Genomic DNA, 18,313 nt, shown 5'->3' with positions numbered 1-18,313 from the left:
TATACATATGTATGTTTTGTTGATTTTCACTTACTAGATGAAGAGTATGCAATGAGATATGAATTACATTAGATTCATAGTGTATCTTATAAATTAAAATATGTTGATGTACCATTCTCTACTAATATGAGGATTATGAGATTCTTACATTCCCATACTCTATTAATGTATGTGAGGCGTTTTTTATTTTCAGTTAAATGGAGATTTTGGATATTAGCATATCTCCTGATTTAAGTGACTTATTATATGAAGAAGATGAAGAATTGGAAAAAGTTCGCCGAGAGCAAGACAAGGAATGGATGACTTTGAGTCAACTAGCAGGTAAATATGTTTTGACGTATTGCGAAAAGTAATTATGTAAGGAACCTTGTCGTACATCAAAGCGCTCCGGACATATATTTATTCAAGAGATATTACGAGGAAATGAAACCCGTTGTTAAGAAAATTTTCGATTGAAGAAAGCGGTGTTTATTGATTTATCCAATGACTTAACCGAAAAAATGGGCTTAAACCCACTCGTGGAATTTCTACACATGAAATGTTAGGCATGTTTTTGATGATTTGTGCACATGAAGCGGGAAGTCGAATGATACAAGAAATCTTTCAACATTCTGGAGAGACGGTTCATAAACACTTTCATAGTGTTTTAAATGTTGTTTCCAAGCTTGCAAGAGATATCATTAGACCATATTTAAATTATAATGATGGTGTAGGAGCTCACAAGCCATGTAACGAGAGATATTTGTCTTTCTTTAAAGTAAGTTGCACTTTCTCCAAATATATACTTCATTATACTTAATATTTAATTTCTCTCATGATTATTTTCTTAAGTTAAATTTATATATGTATATACTTGTAGGATTGCATTGGGTCACTTAATGATGCACATGTTAAAGATAGATTGCCGCAAGGTCAAGAAATTTTGTATATTGGTCATAGAGGTTATCCGACTCAAAATATTCTTGTCGTTGTAGATTTTAACATGTGTTTTACATTTTCTTAGTTGGGATTTGTCGTTTCTTCGTGGTCATAACAATCACTTCAAGCAGTCTTCCTTCTCAAGCAGATGCCGAACCTCATTATTTAGCGGCTCTCCGAAGTCCCAGAGGTGGAGGCGGTTCTGATAGGCGGGACAAAGCGCTTTCAATGGTGATGAAAGAGGGGGAAATGCCTGGACGCGCATTGGTTAGGTGGGAAGGATCGACTCATGACGGTCGTATATTTCGTGAGGCTCTTCGTAGACAAGAACTCAACTTTCCACATCCATTGAAAAATAAATATTATCTAGTTAATTCTGGATATTCGTACACGAAGGGATACATGGATCCTTATAGCGGAGATAATGTGAGGTATCACCTTTCTGACTTTTGAGGCGGTGCAACACGACAATTGCGGGAGCCAAGGGGACGCATTGAAAAATTTAATTATTTGCATTCGTCTTGTAGAAACATAATAGAGCACACATTTGGTGTTTGAAAAGCGAGATGGTCTATTTCGCGAGACATGCCTTACTATAACATTGACATCCAAAGGGATATCGTAATTACTACTATGGCCATTCATAATTACATTAGAAAGAAGTGCAATGTGCATAATGCATTTCAAACGGTTGAGAATGAAAGATATATTCCATTGGTTGATTTTGATGTAGGCATAACTTCAACGGCTAACAATATAGATGGCGAAAATGTGAGTGAGGAAAGTAATGTGCATTGGGTGGGACTTCGTGATATGATTGCTAGTGATATTTGTAATGCTTAATGCTTCTATTAATTGAATATTTCCACTTTTTGTATTTATGGCGAACTTAACTTTAGCCATATTAGTAGCTCTTTTGTATGAAACTTCTAATTTATGAAATATGATTTTTATGTATTATTCTCCTTATTTAATATATTCTTTTAAATTTGGACAATTATTATTGTACAACTATGAATTTCTCTAAGAAAAAAACAACTTACCAACCAAAATATATGGAGAACACTCACTGAAAATATACAACTTCATGAACGATTGGTGAACAATCCATTTATATTTAACGACGTAACATTCGCATCCAACAATATTTTAATAGTGCTATAGTCATTACTCAATCGAGTAATATATTTTTGACCAACTATTTATCTATTAATGTAATTATAATGATTAGTAATATATATATATATATATATATATATATATATATATATATATATATATATATATATATATATTTGTTACAACTATATTTCATACATAAGTGAGAAATGATCTATATATACTTCAATTTATTTGTTGACGCTTCCTCTTGCAATTTTTATGCTGATAAGTTGAAACATATTTGACATGTAACAAATATGTATATTTTTGGCAAATATATTTTTCATACCCAAGTGATAAAATGAGTGATAATAAATAAATGAATTATTGCTACGCACTATACTAGCTTCTGTACCAGATTCTTCGTTTTATGAAAATTAGCGAGGCGGGACAAGAATTAAAGTACGTATGTGTGTGTATTTATATATATTGAAACTGAATTAAATATATATATATATATTAATTTAAATTATTTTAAAAATAAAAATTAATAATAATTAACTCTACATATTGATAACAACTTTAAGGATATTTCAGATATTTTGACAAAAAAAAAAGTGCTTAACAACACTTGTTTACCAAACACATTAACTTCTTTTTAGTTTCAATACTTTTAGCCAAGTACATAACTATTTATTTTTAAAATAAGTTTTATCACTTTTGAAAGCACTTTTAATTTTTTTTTTAAAAGCCACTTTTTTTTCACCTTAGTGCTGTTAAGCCTTTTTCTGTACTAACTTTTTATCGGAGTAGCCCTAAATTGCATATCGCACGAGGTGTCATGCACTCGGAACAAGTAGCCATCTGCCAATGCGGTTTTAGGTGGGGTTTTGCGGAAACTATACTACAACCTGTACGCCTGTACCCACTGCGCCTCCAAAATGGTGGGCTACCACTGTTAGCCCATATGTTATTGGGCCTTTAGTTTATGGACCTTTAGGTTATTGGCTATGTATATATAGCCTACTCTTGTTTTAGTTAGTTTTATGCTTTTCAGATTATATTGTAAACCTTAGCCTTTCTTCCCTTCAATAAAGTTCTATTAACATGGTATCAAAGCTAGTTCGATCCATGTCCTTTGATTTGTTGGTTGAAGATTTTGTAGCAGGCACCTACTGCGCGGATCGAACTCCGCGGTGAGTTCGCTGGGGGGTACGGGGGGCAGCGTGCCCCCGTCCGGGGTTCGGGGCGGAGCCCCGAATTTTTTTGAGGTGCTGCTGTATTCGTTTGCTATTTTCGTTGGGTTTTTTGGTTGGATTGATTCGTTGCTGTCTTCGTTTGCTGTCTGGTATTGTTCGTCTTTCGTTCTTTTGCTTGCTGCCATTGTTGTTCGTTCGGAATTGTTCAACCTAGGGTTTTGCATCTTTTTGTTTTTTTGAATTGTTTGTGTGTTGCTGTGTTTACAATGACTGGAAAGGATGATTCTCTCCAGTCCATTAGTACTCAATTAGATGGTAAGAACTATGCATATTGGAGTTATGTCATGAAGAATTTTCTTCGTGGGAAGAATATGTGGGGTTATATCACTGGAGTAAAACCAAGACCTATCGATGATAAAACTGAAAATTTTGATTTGTTGGTGGACTTATGGGAAACTAATAACTCCAAGATTATCACTTGGATCAACAATTCTGTAACTCAGTCAATTGGTATGCAATTGGCTAAGTATGACTCAGCAAAGGAGGTCTGGGATCATTTGGAAAGACTGTACACTCAGTCTAATTTTGCTAAGCAGTACCAGTTGGAGTATGATATCCGTGCTCTTCAACAGCATGATCTCAGTATTCAAGATTTTTATGCTGCCATGTCGGATTTGTGGGATCAATTGGCACTTACTGAATCTGCAGAGTTAAAAGGTTTTGGGCCGTACATTGCTAGACGGGAAGAGCAACGCTTGGTTCAGTTTTTGATGGCACTACGTTCTGACTTTGAGGGCCTACGTGGAACAATCCTTCATCGATCTCCCCTCCCTACTGTTGATTCTGTGGTTCATGAACTGATTACAGAGGAGACTCGTATCAAGTCTCAAGTGGATAAAGGGTCTAAAGTAACTACTACTCCTGTCGTGTTTGCTGCTTCAACTGATCAGTCTAGGCCACCACGTACTCAGACTCGACAATCTCCTAAAGTTGCATTTGATGAGTGTGCATTCTGCAAACAGAAAAATCATTGGAAGGCTCAGTGTCCGTTGTTACTTAACAAGGTCAAACAGCCTCAATCTGGGCAGCAACAGAAATATGGGCAGCAAAAGTATCCGTCACGCCCATCTGGTGCTCCTCCGTGGTCATCTCGTCCTCCACAGTTCGCTGCTGCTGCACCATCTGTAGATGTTGAGTCTGTTAGCACTATGCCACCTTCTGCGTTGGATCCCCAGGTTTTCGAACAGTTCAGACAGTTCTTCGTTTCTAATCCTACGGCCATGTCAGCATCTATGTCTCATTCGGGTTCAGTTTCTTCTAGTACCTCAGGTATTCCTTCCTCCTTGTGGATATTGGATTCTGGTGCGTCTCATCACATGTCCCCTCATTTGTCATTGTTTGGTTCTTTGTCACCCATTTCACCAATCTCTGTTATGTCCGCAAGTGTTGTACCTATGTCAGTCGAGGGTGTTGGTTCTGTTACTACCCCTCACATTGTCCTCTCTGATGTTTATTACATTCCCAAACTTGCTTTAAATCTTGTTTCGGTCAGTCAGTTGTGTAAGGCTGGTAATTGGGTGTTTTTTTCTGATTCTGTTTGTGTTATACAGGACCAACACACTCAGAGGGTGATTGGGACCGGCCGTAAGTTGGGGGAACTCTATGTCTTGGAGAATCTCAAAGTGTCTGTAGTTGCTGCCTCTAGCATAGATTTATCTTCTTTTCGTTTGAGTCCTTTGTCTTCTCAGTTTTATCTTTGGCATTCCAGATTAGGACATGTGTCAGTTTCACGTTTACCTATTAACAACCACAACCTCCGACTTGCCCACCGCCTCACCCGCTCCTCTCTTCTTCTCCATCCTTCACCCTCTGTAAGTTGCCTATTTTCCATAAATAAACATTTCTTTTTAAGGTGTTTATAAGCAAAAAGTTACTGTAATTACTTTAGTTCTGAAGAATTATCTCCGGATTCCGCCCATAGCAAGAGCTTTACAGTGTGTTTGGATGGTTGTTATCTATGGTATTATATTATGTTGTTAGTTTAAATATCATGTTTGTTTTGATTGTTACTTAAATTTCATTGTATTCTATCGTTAAAATCCATCATTAGGTTACAACGAAAGTTTGGTGTAATCACGTCGTTCCTTATATGTTTTCTCATTTTGTCTTAGCTTATTATTCAATAATCTTATTTTAATTAGCCCTACCCCGTATTCTACACTTCTGAAAAACTGTACAATCCATCCAATCATTGTATTCATTAAAATCATTAAAACATTACGGTACGATACAATACATTATGAAATAATACGTAACAACTATCCAAACAGATTTGTTTATAAAAAATAAGTTTAATTGAAAGAATTTCTGACTACAATTACAGACATGGGAGTTATTGCTGTAAGTGGGCTGTAGGAATTACTGCACGGCGACATGGAATCGAATTAGGAATTTGTTTCCTTTGAGTTCTATCACAGGTACGTTTTTTTTAGCCTTATATGTATGTATCTTTTTTTTCCTTGTTAATTTCAGTAAATTTGTGATAGTGTAGAGTACTGTGTCTGTCGTAGTATTAGCCTATTCAGGTAGCCTTGGCTTTTGGTAAATGATATCATCTGTTGTTTATTATGTTAGGTGATCACACCTTGTTGACGTTGCGGTTTCTTGCAAATATGCTCTAGACTGATTTCTTATTAGTGTCATGTTTCTCCCCACTACCTTTTTTTTTCCTTTTTAGATACTACTGTGATTTACTTCACTTGACTCGAGGGTCTTTCAAAAATAGCCTCTCTACCTCCGCGAGGTAGTGGTAAGGCCTGCGCACACTCTAACCTCTCTACCCTCCCCAGATCTCACTTTGTGGTATTTACTGCATGTTTCTTTTTTTCTTTTTTTTTGGTCGCTGATGTCTTATTCCTATGAAGTCTGTAAACGAAGGACCAAAGGCTAACGATTCAAGACTCTTAACTATCAAAATGAAAACAACTTATACATGTTACTTCCTCCGTTTGAATTTGTTTGTCCTTAGTACAAAGTTTGGTCTTAAATTAAAGATATGACAACAACAACAACAACAAACCCAGTGTATTCCCACCTAGTGGGGTCTGGGGGGTAAGATGTACGCAGTCCATACCTCTACCTCTGATGAAGTAGAAAGGCTGTTTCCGATAAACCCCCGGCTCAAGGCACGAGATACCACACAAACACATAGTGCAGCACAGAAGCAGATTACATAACAAAAATACGGCACCCATAAGTAATATAAAGCAGAGGAAAGCAGGGGAAAGCACACAGATTCGTAATACAACATGGAACACGGAACACGGAATCATGACAAGAATAAAACCCCCACCAAGTAATTCCCTACACTAGCGACCCGAACTGGCCCTAATCCTCTGCCGTAATTCGCGTCCTCCAGACCTTCCTATCTAGGGTCATGTCCTCGGTGAGCTGTAACTGTTCCATGTCCCGCCTAACCACCTCACCCCAGTACTTCTTCGGCCTACCCCTACCCCGCCTAAAACCATCCAACGCTAGCCTCTCACACCTACGGACCGGGGCATCCATGCCCCTCCTCTTAAATCTATTGGTTATGAACATGTCATGTGTAAATTTGAAATTAAAGATTTTACAAATAAGGAAAGAAATTCTTTTTGAAAAAGACTAAAAAGGAAAGAAGGACAAACAAATTGAAACGGAGGTAGTAGTAGTTTAAAGTCCTCAGCTTCCTTTCAACATTGGTTTTGAGATTTCCTCTATGACGCACCTCTTGTATAACCATTTTAATCATCTCAGTAGGATCTCTATAATCTCCTTTGAAACAGTCTAAAGATTTCAAAGCCGATAGCTACCATTCTGTATATTTCAGCACCATCGTTTCCGGTTAATCATCCATGACAATTCCTGTTTCCATCAAGAGGTTGTCTATCAATACCTTGCCAAGCCAAAAGCTTCCTCCAAATATGTGAAGAGTAAGGATATACAAAGAAAAGGTGGAGCTTTTCATCCTAGTGAGACATAACGGACAGTCCAGATTGTTGATCATTCCCCATCTACTAAGGCTGCATTTGTGGTTTTTAAGATTCAGACGTCTGAATCTGAATGCACGTCTGAATGATTAAGATGTTGTCTCTAGATCTAAAAACAGAATGATTAAGACTGTTTGTTTTTCAACAACTAAATGTACAAAAAAAATTATTTGTATATATAATAAAATAAAAATACAATTCAAATAAAAAACTAATTATATATCAGAAAAGTATGCAATTTAATACAACAAAATTATTATTTGATTGAAAAAAATATTTATGTTTGTTAGTGATAGTGGAGATGGTTTATAATGGTGGTTGCAGTGACAATAATTGATGTTAGTTATTAGTAATGTTAGTGGTGATAGTTGTGATGGTTGGTATTGTAGTGACTGTTATGATGGTGGCGATTGATAGTGGTGGTGTGATGTGACGTTGCTTGATGTTAATAGTTGGAGGTGTTGATTGTGATGACTGAAAAATGAAGGAATGATGGTTGACGATGTGTTGGTGCTAGTTGGAGATATTGTTAGTTATGATGGTGGAGATAGTTGTTAGTAGAGATAAATTGTAGCGATGATAGTAATTGAAGTGATGGTAGAGGTGGCGTTACTAGTGACAATGGTGGTGGCCGTCGAAGAATGTGTGGAGGTTGTGATGTATTAATGGTAGTTAGTGGTGGTGCTAGTTGTGATGAGTTGGTCGATAGTAGAGATTGACCGGTAGTGGTTGATGATGGTGGTGCTGTTGACGACGGTGGCGGCGTTAAATATAAGTAGAATAATAGAGGTAGTAGGTGTGGTAGCAGTTGACAGTAGTAGTTGGTAGCGATATTTGTTGTCGATGGTGGTTGTGATGGTGGAGGTGGTTGGTGGTGGTGGTTGGTGGTGGACAATGAAGGCAGTGGCAGAGGTGGTCACTGATAATTATGAATAGAGTGACGATGCATATTATCCAACACTAGAATACCTCTTCAGACCTATTAAGACTTGATTCTAGATCTGAGTGATTAAGACCTATTCAGATCTATTAAGAGCCAAAATCTTAATAAAAAACAAATGCACTTAATGGTCTGAAGTCTGAACTATTCAGTTTCAGACCTCCATTAAGTGCAAACAAATGAGCCCTAAGTCTGTCCTGGTATACAACCACGTAGGTGCACCAAGATTATTACACACTAGTTTCCTCCATGAAACTTTATGAAAGGATACATGTAGCTCCTTGTATAACTCTTGGGATAGTGAAATCATGTCTAGATAAGTATTGTTCATAATCATAGCCTATGGATCATAATAATTTTGCTCTTGAAAATCTTTCATAGCAGCCAAGACGCATGTTTTGGATCAATGGACCAAACTGGCTAATTCTTTATGTAGTAGCAATGCACCTATCTTACCCAAAGCTTGTCCTTTTTGTGACTGAGGCTCCAAAGCAACTTAGCAGTAGCTGCCTTATTCCATTGTTCAACATCCATATGTAGGCACATAAATTTTATTAGATTTGATTCATACAAATTTGGATTAACTATATGTGCGCTTGGGTTGAATAATTAATTTGAGCTTTACAAATAAATAAGTCCATTTTATTAAATTCAAGTTCAAGGCCTATTTCACCTTGAAGTCCAAACTCATGTCACGTGTCTAGGTGACTTGGCATCTCAGTCCATTTCAAGACCAACGAGAGGATGCCACGTATTCAAATGATGTGGCAATCCTAGTCAAATTCTACCAATTAAAAGCAATCTTGTCACATAGTATTTGTGATAAGCTTGATGACTTACATGGATCAATTAGAATAAGACAACGAAGTTTATTTGCACTTGGTTCATTCCTTACTACTATAAATAGGGGAGATATAACATTCTAGATTTAATTCCGCAAACATCGGAGAAAACACTAACATTGACTATATAGTTCTTCCAAGAAGTGGTCAACAAAGTTCTTCCTGTAGATCCATTAGAAACAACGAAGTGCTGCCCAATGTTACCAAATACCAAACATGTCTCAAGAAGGTTTGAATTACCCGACATTGGATAAAGACAAAACTGACGACCCTCGAATCTTCGGAGAAATCTTAGGAGAGAATAATCAAGAGAACAACAAAATTAGACCCACAAGATTCATCAATAAAAATTACCAATAAAATTTATGTGTCAATAAGATCTAATAATAATTTTGTATCAACTTATAGTTTAGGGTTGTACTTCAAGGATAATTTCAATTTGCAGTTTAGGCTCGTTTGTCGAGGAACATTTTAACTTGCTATTTAGGCCTTTATGTCGAGGAACGTTTCACTTTCAGTTTAGGCTCGTACACCGAGCAACTTTACAACTTGCAGTTTTGGCTCATGCATTGAGAAGCATAACAACTTGCAGTTTTGGCTCGTGTGTCGAGGAGCATTATAACTTACAATTTAGGCTCGTGCATTGAGGAACATCCAACTTGCAGTTTAAAGTTGTGTGTTGAGGATAGTTTCAACTTGCTTGGTGGGAGATGCAACATCAACTTTTTCTTGTGGTATTAGGTTGTGACTTGATTCTCCAGGGCAGTAGAGATCTAACTTGCTTATAAGTTGGGCTATTTCAAGATCTTTATCTTCAATAGATTTCTAAAATCCTCAATGGTTTGCATTATCACAATAAGTTATTCATTGATGTTGACTACATTAGTCATCAAGGTGCCGACCTTTGTTGAGATAGATGAACCTACCAAATATTCTATTAGTCATCAAGGCGCCGACCTTTGTTGAGATAGATGAACCTACCAAATATTCTCAGTCCTCAAATTTGGAGCCAGTTTGAGGGACTTCATTTGATGAAAGAAGTGGATTCGCAGAGGTTGAAGCCGCAGCATGAAATTTGCTCTTCTCCACCATCTCCAAAGTGATGAATTACTTCGATTTATTTATGTCGCTAGCCTTGAACATGTTGCGGGTCATTAGACTAGTGTGATTACGTTCAACAGATGCAACAATGTAAATGGTGTTGAATGAATCATCGTTATTCTTTCCAAAGGCCATCATAGCAATTGACTTTGAAGTTTCAAGATTCGATGTCTACGACTTCTACTGGGCGTGCCAAATTAGTTCGCAACAAACTTTTGAATTCTGAAAATAGACTAAAATCTCCTAAGATTTCTCCGTGATTCAAGGGTTGTTAGTAGTATGTTTCTCGAATGTAGGATGATTCGGATTTTCTTGTGATGTATTTGACCGCCTAGAATGTTGGGTAGAGCTTCGTTATTTTGAGTCGATCTCCGGGAAGAATTCCATTTACCACTCATAGGAAGAAGTGTGTAGTTGATGCTGATGCTTTCTCCCATGCTTGTTGGATCTATCCAGAAAGTTATGTAACTCTCCGATTATGTAATTCTCCTATTTATAGTTGTAGGAAGTAGAAAGTTCAAGTGCAAATGAATTCTCTTGCCTTATTCTGATTGGTTCATGTAATTCATCAAGCTTATCACAAATGTTATGTGATAAGGTTGCTTTTGATTAGTTCTAGAATTTGACTAGGATTGCCACATCATTTAAACATATGACATCCTATTGTTGGTCTTGAATTTCACTGGGACACCAAGTCACCTAGACACATGCATGAGTTTGTGCTTCAAGGTGAAATAAATCTTGGACTTGAGTTTAATAAAATGGACTTATTTATTTACAAAGCCCAAATTAGTTCAACACAAACGAACATGTATTTAATCCAATAAATTTATGTGTCTACACCATCAGATTGAGTCCTCCAACATATTTTGGTTTACACAATTGGTACCAAGCTATAGGTGCCTTCTTGCTGTTGTCAGCCTTACCAGTCCATAAAAACTCTGCCAATAGCAGTAATCATTGTGATCACCTTCTTAGGGTGTACAAGAATTCGAGACCAATAGGTTTGGGTTTAAAACAAGACACTTTCAATTAGTTGTACCCGTCCAAAATATGTAAAACATTTTGGCTGTCCAAGAAGTGATTCTACCTAACAACTTATCCAACAAAGGTTGGCAGTGCACAATATTCATTTTTTTTTGGAGCTGAGTGGTACTTCTATGTGCTTAAAAGGTAGTTCACCTTTTGAGAACCCAAGCAGCGGTAAGATTTTCTCCTGGACCACACTTCAAAAATAAATGGAGCTCTTAGTGGTATTGGCTACAAGTCTTGAGGCAGAAGAGAATTTTTTGAAACATTCATACAAATGATAGACAAATTCAACATCTCCTCTAGAAAACAATAAAAGGTCAGTAGCAGAGCCCGTTTGAACAAACTTCATCTTGTCACATTTAGGATGGTATTTGAAATATTTATTGTGAGCCATTTCATCATTCTATTAAAATACTCCATGACTAGGACAAACAGATAGGGTGATAGTGGATCGCCTTGTCTAAGTCCCTCTTTAACTTCAAAAGGCTCCAGTGGGCAACCATTTAGTAAGATAGAATACGAGACTGTTTTCAAAGAAGCTAGAATCCAGTTGATAAACTTGGTAGGAAATTGCAGAGCATGCAGGATCCGACTCAACTGAATCATATGCTTTTTGTATATCAGCCTTCATCATACCCCTTAGTGATATTCCTTTCCTACCATACCCTTAAATCAACTCATGACTTGATACGATATTATAGAAATCATTTTGCTGGTACAAAAGCTGATTGGCTGGGTTCAACTAGTGAATCCATAACATTCTGCATTCGCTTGGTAATGATTGTGGAGATCACTTCGTACAATGCAGTACAACAGGAAATAGGTCCATTCTCTCGAATAATAGAAGGATTTTCGGCTTTGGTATCAGAGTTACAATGGCGTAGTTAATTGCTCTATTCATGTCTCCAGACTCAAATAACTGTACTATTGCATCTGTAATTTGATCGCCAACCACACTCCATGACTTTGGGGGAAAACTGCATAAAATCCATCACATCCTGGTGCTTTACCATCACCACTCCCTTTCATGGCCTGGTAGAGCTCTTCTCTAGTAATGGGGGCTATAATATTGAGCTCTGCTGACTTCTATCAAGCACATATCCATTTGGCATAACACCTGGATCTATGCTGGCAATGTAAGAGCTGCTGATCCCTATAATTTTTAAAGAATTTTCATTCTCAATTCCCAGATTGGTAGTGATTAATTTTCCATCAGCATCAGTCAGTCTTCTAATCTGGTTATGAGTCTGTCTACGCTTCATTGAAGCAAAGAAATATTTTGAATTTGATTCATCAATCTTGAGCCAACGTACCTTTGCTTTCTGTTCTAAATGCCTTCTTCTATTAGGCTCCACTTCTCTAGTTGCTGTTTAGTTTCTTGTTCTTCAGTGTACAACTCATCTGAGTGGGTATATCAGTCATTAGAGATTGGATCTCCTGCAATTTTTCCCTGGCAGCCAAAATTTTCGTATCAACATTTGAAAATTGTTTGATGTTGAGTTTCTTCTTAACATTCTTTAGCTTCCTCCAAATCTTGCCTATATGATATCCAGTCAATTCGATGTTCCAAGCCTTCTCTATCATCTGATGGAGATCCTTGTGATCAGATAGGCTGTTTATGAAGAAATATGTGACTTATAAAGACTACTTTAGTTCAGACTATGGTGGCTGTTTATGAAGAAATATGATGATTTATAAATACTAGTTTGGTTCACAACTATGTTAAACCAAGACAGGCATATAAGTAACCTGTTACCTTCCTAAAAAACAACAGTTATGTACGTAAATCTAGCAAATGGTAAACTTTGACTAACACATACGTCTTGCAAGCACATCAAAGACAAATTGAATACCTAGAGATGTTATCTTTGTCAAAAATTGAATACCAAGACCGTCCCAAATCAGGTTGAAGCCCATTGAATACCAAGAGACCACCCCGAATCAAGTATAGGGTTGAAGCCCAACAATGAAGATGATTAAGCATGTAAATGTATGTTCAGACTTAAAAATGGACAAGGTACACCGTCAAGATGAAAAATAATGGTCAAGGTCCATAGTTAAGATGAAATGCAAATCCAAATTCAGGGTTAAGTTCAACAACATGCTCAGTGTAATTACAGAAGTGGTGTGTCAGGAGGGTGGAGTGTATGCAGCCTTACCTCTATCTCTCTATCTTGGTTGTTTCGAATAGACCATCAACTAGGAGGGGTCTAGATTCAAATAATATTAAGAGGCATACCAATACAAGTTACAAAATCACTATCAAAACCATTCAAATCACAAGGAGGACATAGTCCTATCAAGATGCAATGATGCTCAAGCAAATCTTATTTGTTGGTGAGATAAATCGTCTCAAATTTTCTTTTCAAGAACACATAAGTAGATAAGTTTGTGCACACAACCTCAATTTCAAGTACACCATTCTACCTTTCAAGGTCTCACAAATCATTCGAGTGTTCAAAGTATATTTTCTCAAATAAACATAGCAATTAAGGTACATGTCGTAACTTAAGATAACAACACATTGCCTGGCAATAAGCTTCTAGCAACTCCCAAAGAGGATATCGTGTAGCAAATCTAATCTAGGACATACTCGTTATGATTTGTAAAATTGTTTTCGAAGATTATTATACTGGCCAGTGTGATGATTGTCTTCCATGAGATTTCAAAGTTAGGAAAGCTTACAAAACCATCGATAAGACAACATGAGCATGCAACACCCAAACTACCTCGAAAAAACAGCATGAGCATGCATCACCCAAACTATTTGATCCTCGTCTATATTTGTTCAAACCATCAAGAAGTTTCCTTCCAGCGTTCTTAAACTTGCTTAATCTTCTAGAATGCCTTAAGAAGCTCAGATATATGCATGTATGATGAATAAAAGAAAGGAAGAGGAAGATCTCTCTTTTAATCAAATGTAGGGCTTCCAAATATTCCTCAACCCATGTGATTCTTGCAAAATGAAGCCCAGTTATTAGATTAAGTGATAGACAGAAGTGAGTATATGCAACGATGTTGTTTTAATAAGAAACAGAGAGTGCTTGGGGTTATGCTATTGGGAGCTTCAATGAGGGAAATGAATAAGAGAAACTGTAAATTGGGAGAAAATGGAGTCTTAAACGTGAAAGGCTTGGGTTTAACAGATCAATGTAAGTTGCATCCTAATATTCCTGAAGAATCTACTGAACTTTGTAATCAATAGGCAAGGATTATAGAGATTTATTCGCTACAAGAGTTTTCAAATAACGCAAAGCTTTGGATTTCAAGTGCAAAATTATCCATGGTTTACATATTTAAATGAATCTTATGATGCATGTGACAGTGTATGGAAACTGGCTGTTACAGACTTACATCTCTCCCCTTAAAAGAAATTTTTGTTCAGAACAATTTTGTCTGATATTATTCATGGAACTAGTCGGGGTAAGACAGCTTTCTTGCCTCAAGTTGCTATCATTCATCCCCAAAATGCATTTGAAGCATAGAAGTTTGATTTAATTTCATATGGATGTAGCGTTTATCATTTGCTAATTTTATTGACCCTGCTTCTCAAGGAAAGAAGCTGGTATTTAAAGAAATTGGTCTCTTCACTATTGAAAGCTTTATTGATCTCAATAACGGTAAATTACAATAATAATTGATAAATCGAAGAACATGGGACGTTGCCCAAGCACTCATGTGCCCCTGGAAGAAAGCAGTAGGGAGGGGAGTAGGGGAGAGCGTTTGAGCGTATATAGATTGATTATGTACTTTTCAGGTATAACCTCTCTTTTCTAGTTTCTTTTTGTGCCCCAATGAGGTTCTAGTGTATAGAAAATTGGGTGTCTTCCATGTAGAATCATATTACTTTGTAGATTCTCTACTTTTTGGTGCACTTCTTTTATATGGAGGATTCTTTCCTCATTAGTAAAATTAGTTACCTGACCCCTCCAAAAAAGATAAAGAGGCTGACTGACTGCGAACTACATCAGTGCACTTGTTCTTCGCTTTCCCCAATAGTGAAAAGGGGAAAAGTGTGAGCCTCACGTAGTTTGTGGAGACTCCCGTGGGAATGATGTGTCACTGATCTCCAAGAAGTTTTGTAGATGACCCTGTGGATCTTCATGTGACAGGCCTGTGAACTGCCCACTGCTGTGCAACAATTGCACCATATTTAGTTTTATCTCAAATCTACCTCCAGGTTCGGTCTGTGGCGGAGGTAACATTGGTTGCGAGTGGGATTGCCACTTCGCGTACTGTCCTGTGGGCTGGTTGTTCTTCAGCCATGACTGCAGGAACGTCTTCACCCTTTAGGATCGTATGGGTTAAAAGAAAGAGGATATATTCCAAAACAATGAGAATGATGCAAAGAACATAAGGAGTGTTTTTTTTTTTTTTTTTTGGGCATGGATAGACTTTTTTCATAGGCAATTGTGTAACCTGATAGATGGGTCTGGTTCAGCCAAATATCCAACAACAACAACAAACCCAGTGTATTCCCACACAGTGGGGTCTGGGAGGGTAAAATGTACGCAGTCCATACCACTACCTCCGGAGAGGTAGCAAGGCTGTTTCCGATAGACCCCCGGCTCAGGACAAAGAATAATAAGTAAATTCATAATAAAGCATGAAACACGTTGGAACAATAAAAATAAGGCACCCACACAGTAGAACCCTATACTAACAAACCAAAGGCACCCTCACCCACTATACCCCCACCCCAAAGCTCTCCTAGCTTCCGACTACGGCCCACCCGCAGGCACTAACCTTCTACTCTTATCCGCGTCCTCCACACCTTCCTATCTAGGTTCAGCCAAATATCCAATTTCAATATTCTTTTTGAGATTCAATTTCTGCAGAGTTTTTGACTCTATTTCTACATAGTACGCTGTCTGCCGTGCTGATTTATCAAATTATTAATTCTACAATTAATCAGTGTACTGCTATATTATAGTTTGACTCTGTATTTCAACATAGTACCGTATCTGCTGTGTTGACTTATCAAAGTACTAATTCTACAATTAATCAGTGCACTGCTATATTGAAGTTGATGGGACTCATATTCATTTAATGTTCTGAATTACTTTTTCTTTGTTGATGAATTGCAGCTCCGTTAGCTTGTGTCCCGAGGACATCATACACACATTTGTTGCAATATCCTTTTACACAGGTCCTGGTCAGTAGCTTTGCTAGATGAATGTAATGATTAGTACTGTCTTAGACATCATTGATTAGTTACTTATGTTCTATGGTCCTCTGTAGCACCCAATTTTGTTGGTTTCTGTTTCTTCTTTTCAGTGTGAGGAAATGGCTTCGCTTTGTAACATCATTTTTTCACCTCTTTTGATGCACTGAACTTCTTTTTGTGCTTCAGAGGCATGAACAATTTTGTACTGCTGCAGGAAATGAGGAAAAGCAAAAGTAAGTTCTTGAATAAATTGTTTATGCTGTTCTCTTTTCTCTTCTTCTCTTGCTTTTCCTCTTCAATGAGGGTACTTATGGTTCCTGCAGGCGGGAGATGAGATTATATAGCTGGTTACAATTGTCCTTAAAAAAGCGAATTTAATTGGTGACTACTTGTTAAAGAGGAAATCTTGAATGGAATTTAGGTTTCAAAGGTCTGTTAGGTTCTTTTTGGAACATTTCTAGTTTAGAGTAGATTAGACAATCTTTATATTTTCAACTACTTTTGTCTTTTTTCTTCTGAGTTGATCCAGATCTTATTACTTATCAGAGAACAATCCGGTATGGTTCCTTTTTTCACAAGTTCCTTTGAAAGTAACCCCATATAAATTTGCTAAACTGGCTGTAATTGGTGCCATGAATGTATTTACGGATAGGAATAAGTGTTTATAAAATATGTATAAAATACGGCCTTCTCTAAATCAACATATCCAGATTGAGATGCTCTAGGTATGTGTCGGTATTTTTTTTTTAAATTCTAGCTGGATCAGAGCTGATCCTCAAAAATTAGATTTGTTCTTTTCCACTCTAGGATAATGAAACAAATTCACATTCATTCCTACTCACCTATGATCTTCCCAAAAACTACCTAAAACTTTGGAAAAATATCTCATTTTCTTTTCTGTGCCCAATGGTCAGTAGGGTAGGTTCTTATTACAATCCAGCATTTCCTCCTCAAACTTATATTTTCTGAAATCTAATACACTATCTCATATAGATTTTGTATCAGTGATTTAATAGCCTTTTCTTTATGATGGTAAATTTGAACTTTATGCTGTCTCCTTGATTGCATCCAGCGTCATCTTATCTTGGTTAGTCTCTACAATTTAGCTTATGGAATGTCATGAGATTATGCCACACTGATTTAGTACCACAAACTTACTTTCTGCTGTCTTTTTTTTTTGTGATTTGCAGAATATCTGTAACTTTTGTTGACAAGGATGGAGAAGAGAACCTTTTGTTTTTGAGCTAATGTACTTCTGTCTTTCTCTAACTTTTGTACTATTCTGCATCTTCTTGATGCCAGTAATGCAATTTCTTATTACTTCATCAAAAAAAAAAAAAAAGGATGGAGAAGAGAACCATATCAAGGTCCCTGTTGGAATGTCTGTTAGAAGCTGCACATGAAAATGACATTGAACTTGAAGGTCAACTTTGTTGAGGCATCTCAACTTTTTTATCTTGTACAAATCTTATCATCCTCAACTACTTAAGTTCACTAATTTAAAAATGATAAGACAACTTAGTAATCTTGGTATTAGTTTCCGTCAGTTGGGAAACATTTATTGGATGTGTTAGAATTGTCTTCCAACATCATCTTGCACTCTTATCCAAAAAGTTCTTAAAAAATGGAAAATATATTGTTTGAGCATAATATGTTGTAATTCCCAAAATTGTTTCAAAGTTTGTGATATGATTGAACTTAAAGAGTTCCAGAAAGAGCACCAGGAGCATGTGAGCTCACTGTCTTCATACTAGAGATACTACTGAAGTGAAGTGCTGATGGTGATGGTAAGTGGGAAAGTTTGTAATGCATCTTTAAGGTTTGCTGGACAGACAGTGGTTGTGGATTGCACATGGGACGATTTTATTGACCGTCTTAAATGACAGTTTTAATGTTCCCGATGCTTCTTCCAGTTTCGACTTCAACATTAGATATTCCATGAGCCACAGATGCTTACTTCTAGGCAAATTACATGATTGACACAT

At 36.9% G+C, this 18,313-nt stretch overlaps 1 long non-coding RNA gene across 1 annotated transcript; it reads left to right on the top strand.

Annotated features, from left to right (window-relative positions):
* Window positions 1–5,024: 5,024 nt before the first annotated feature.
* Window positions 5,025–17,688, top strand: LOC124885493. Its single transcript, XR_007042599.1, has 4 exons — window positions 5,025–5,089; window positions 5,602–5,695; window positions 16,249–16,561; window positions 17,519–17,688. It is a non-coding gene; the product is annotated as an uncharacterized LOC124885493 (long non-coding RNA).
* The last annotated feature ends 625 nt before the right edge of the window (window positions 17,689–18,313 follow it).

Source organism: Capsicum annuum, chromosome 1 (assembly GCF_002878395.1).
Source record: "Capsicum annuum cultivar UCD-10X-F1 chromosome 1, UCD10Xv1.1, whole genome shotgun sequence".
In the NCBI taxonomy this organism is placed as follows: Eukaryota; Viridiplantae; Streptophyta; class Magnoliopsida; order Solanales; family Solanaceae; genus Capsicum; species Capsicum annuum.
Note: the sequence above shows the minus strand (reverse complement) of the source record. Positions and strands in the feature narration are given on the sequence as shown.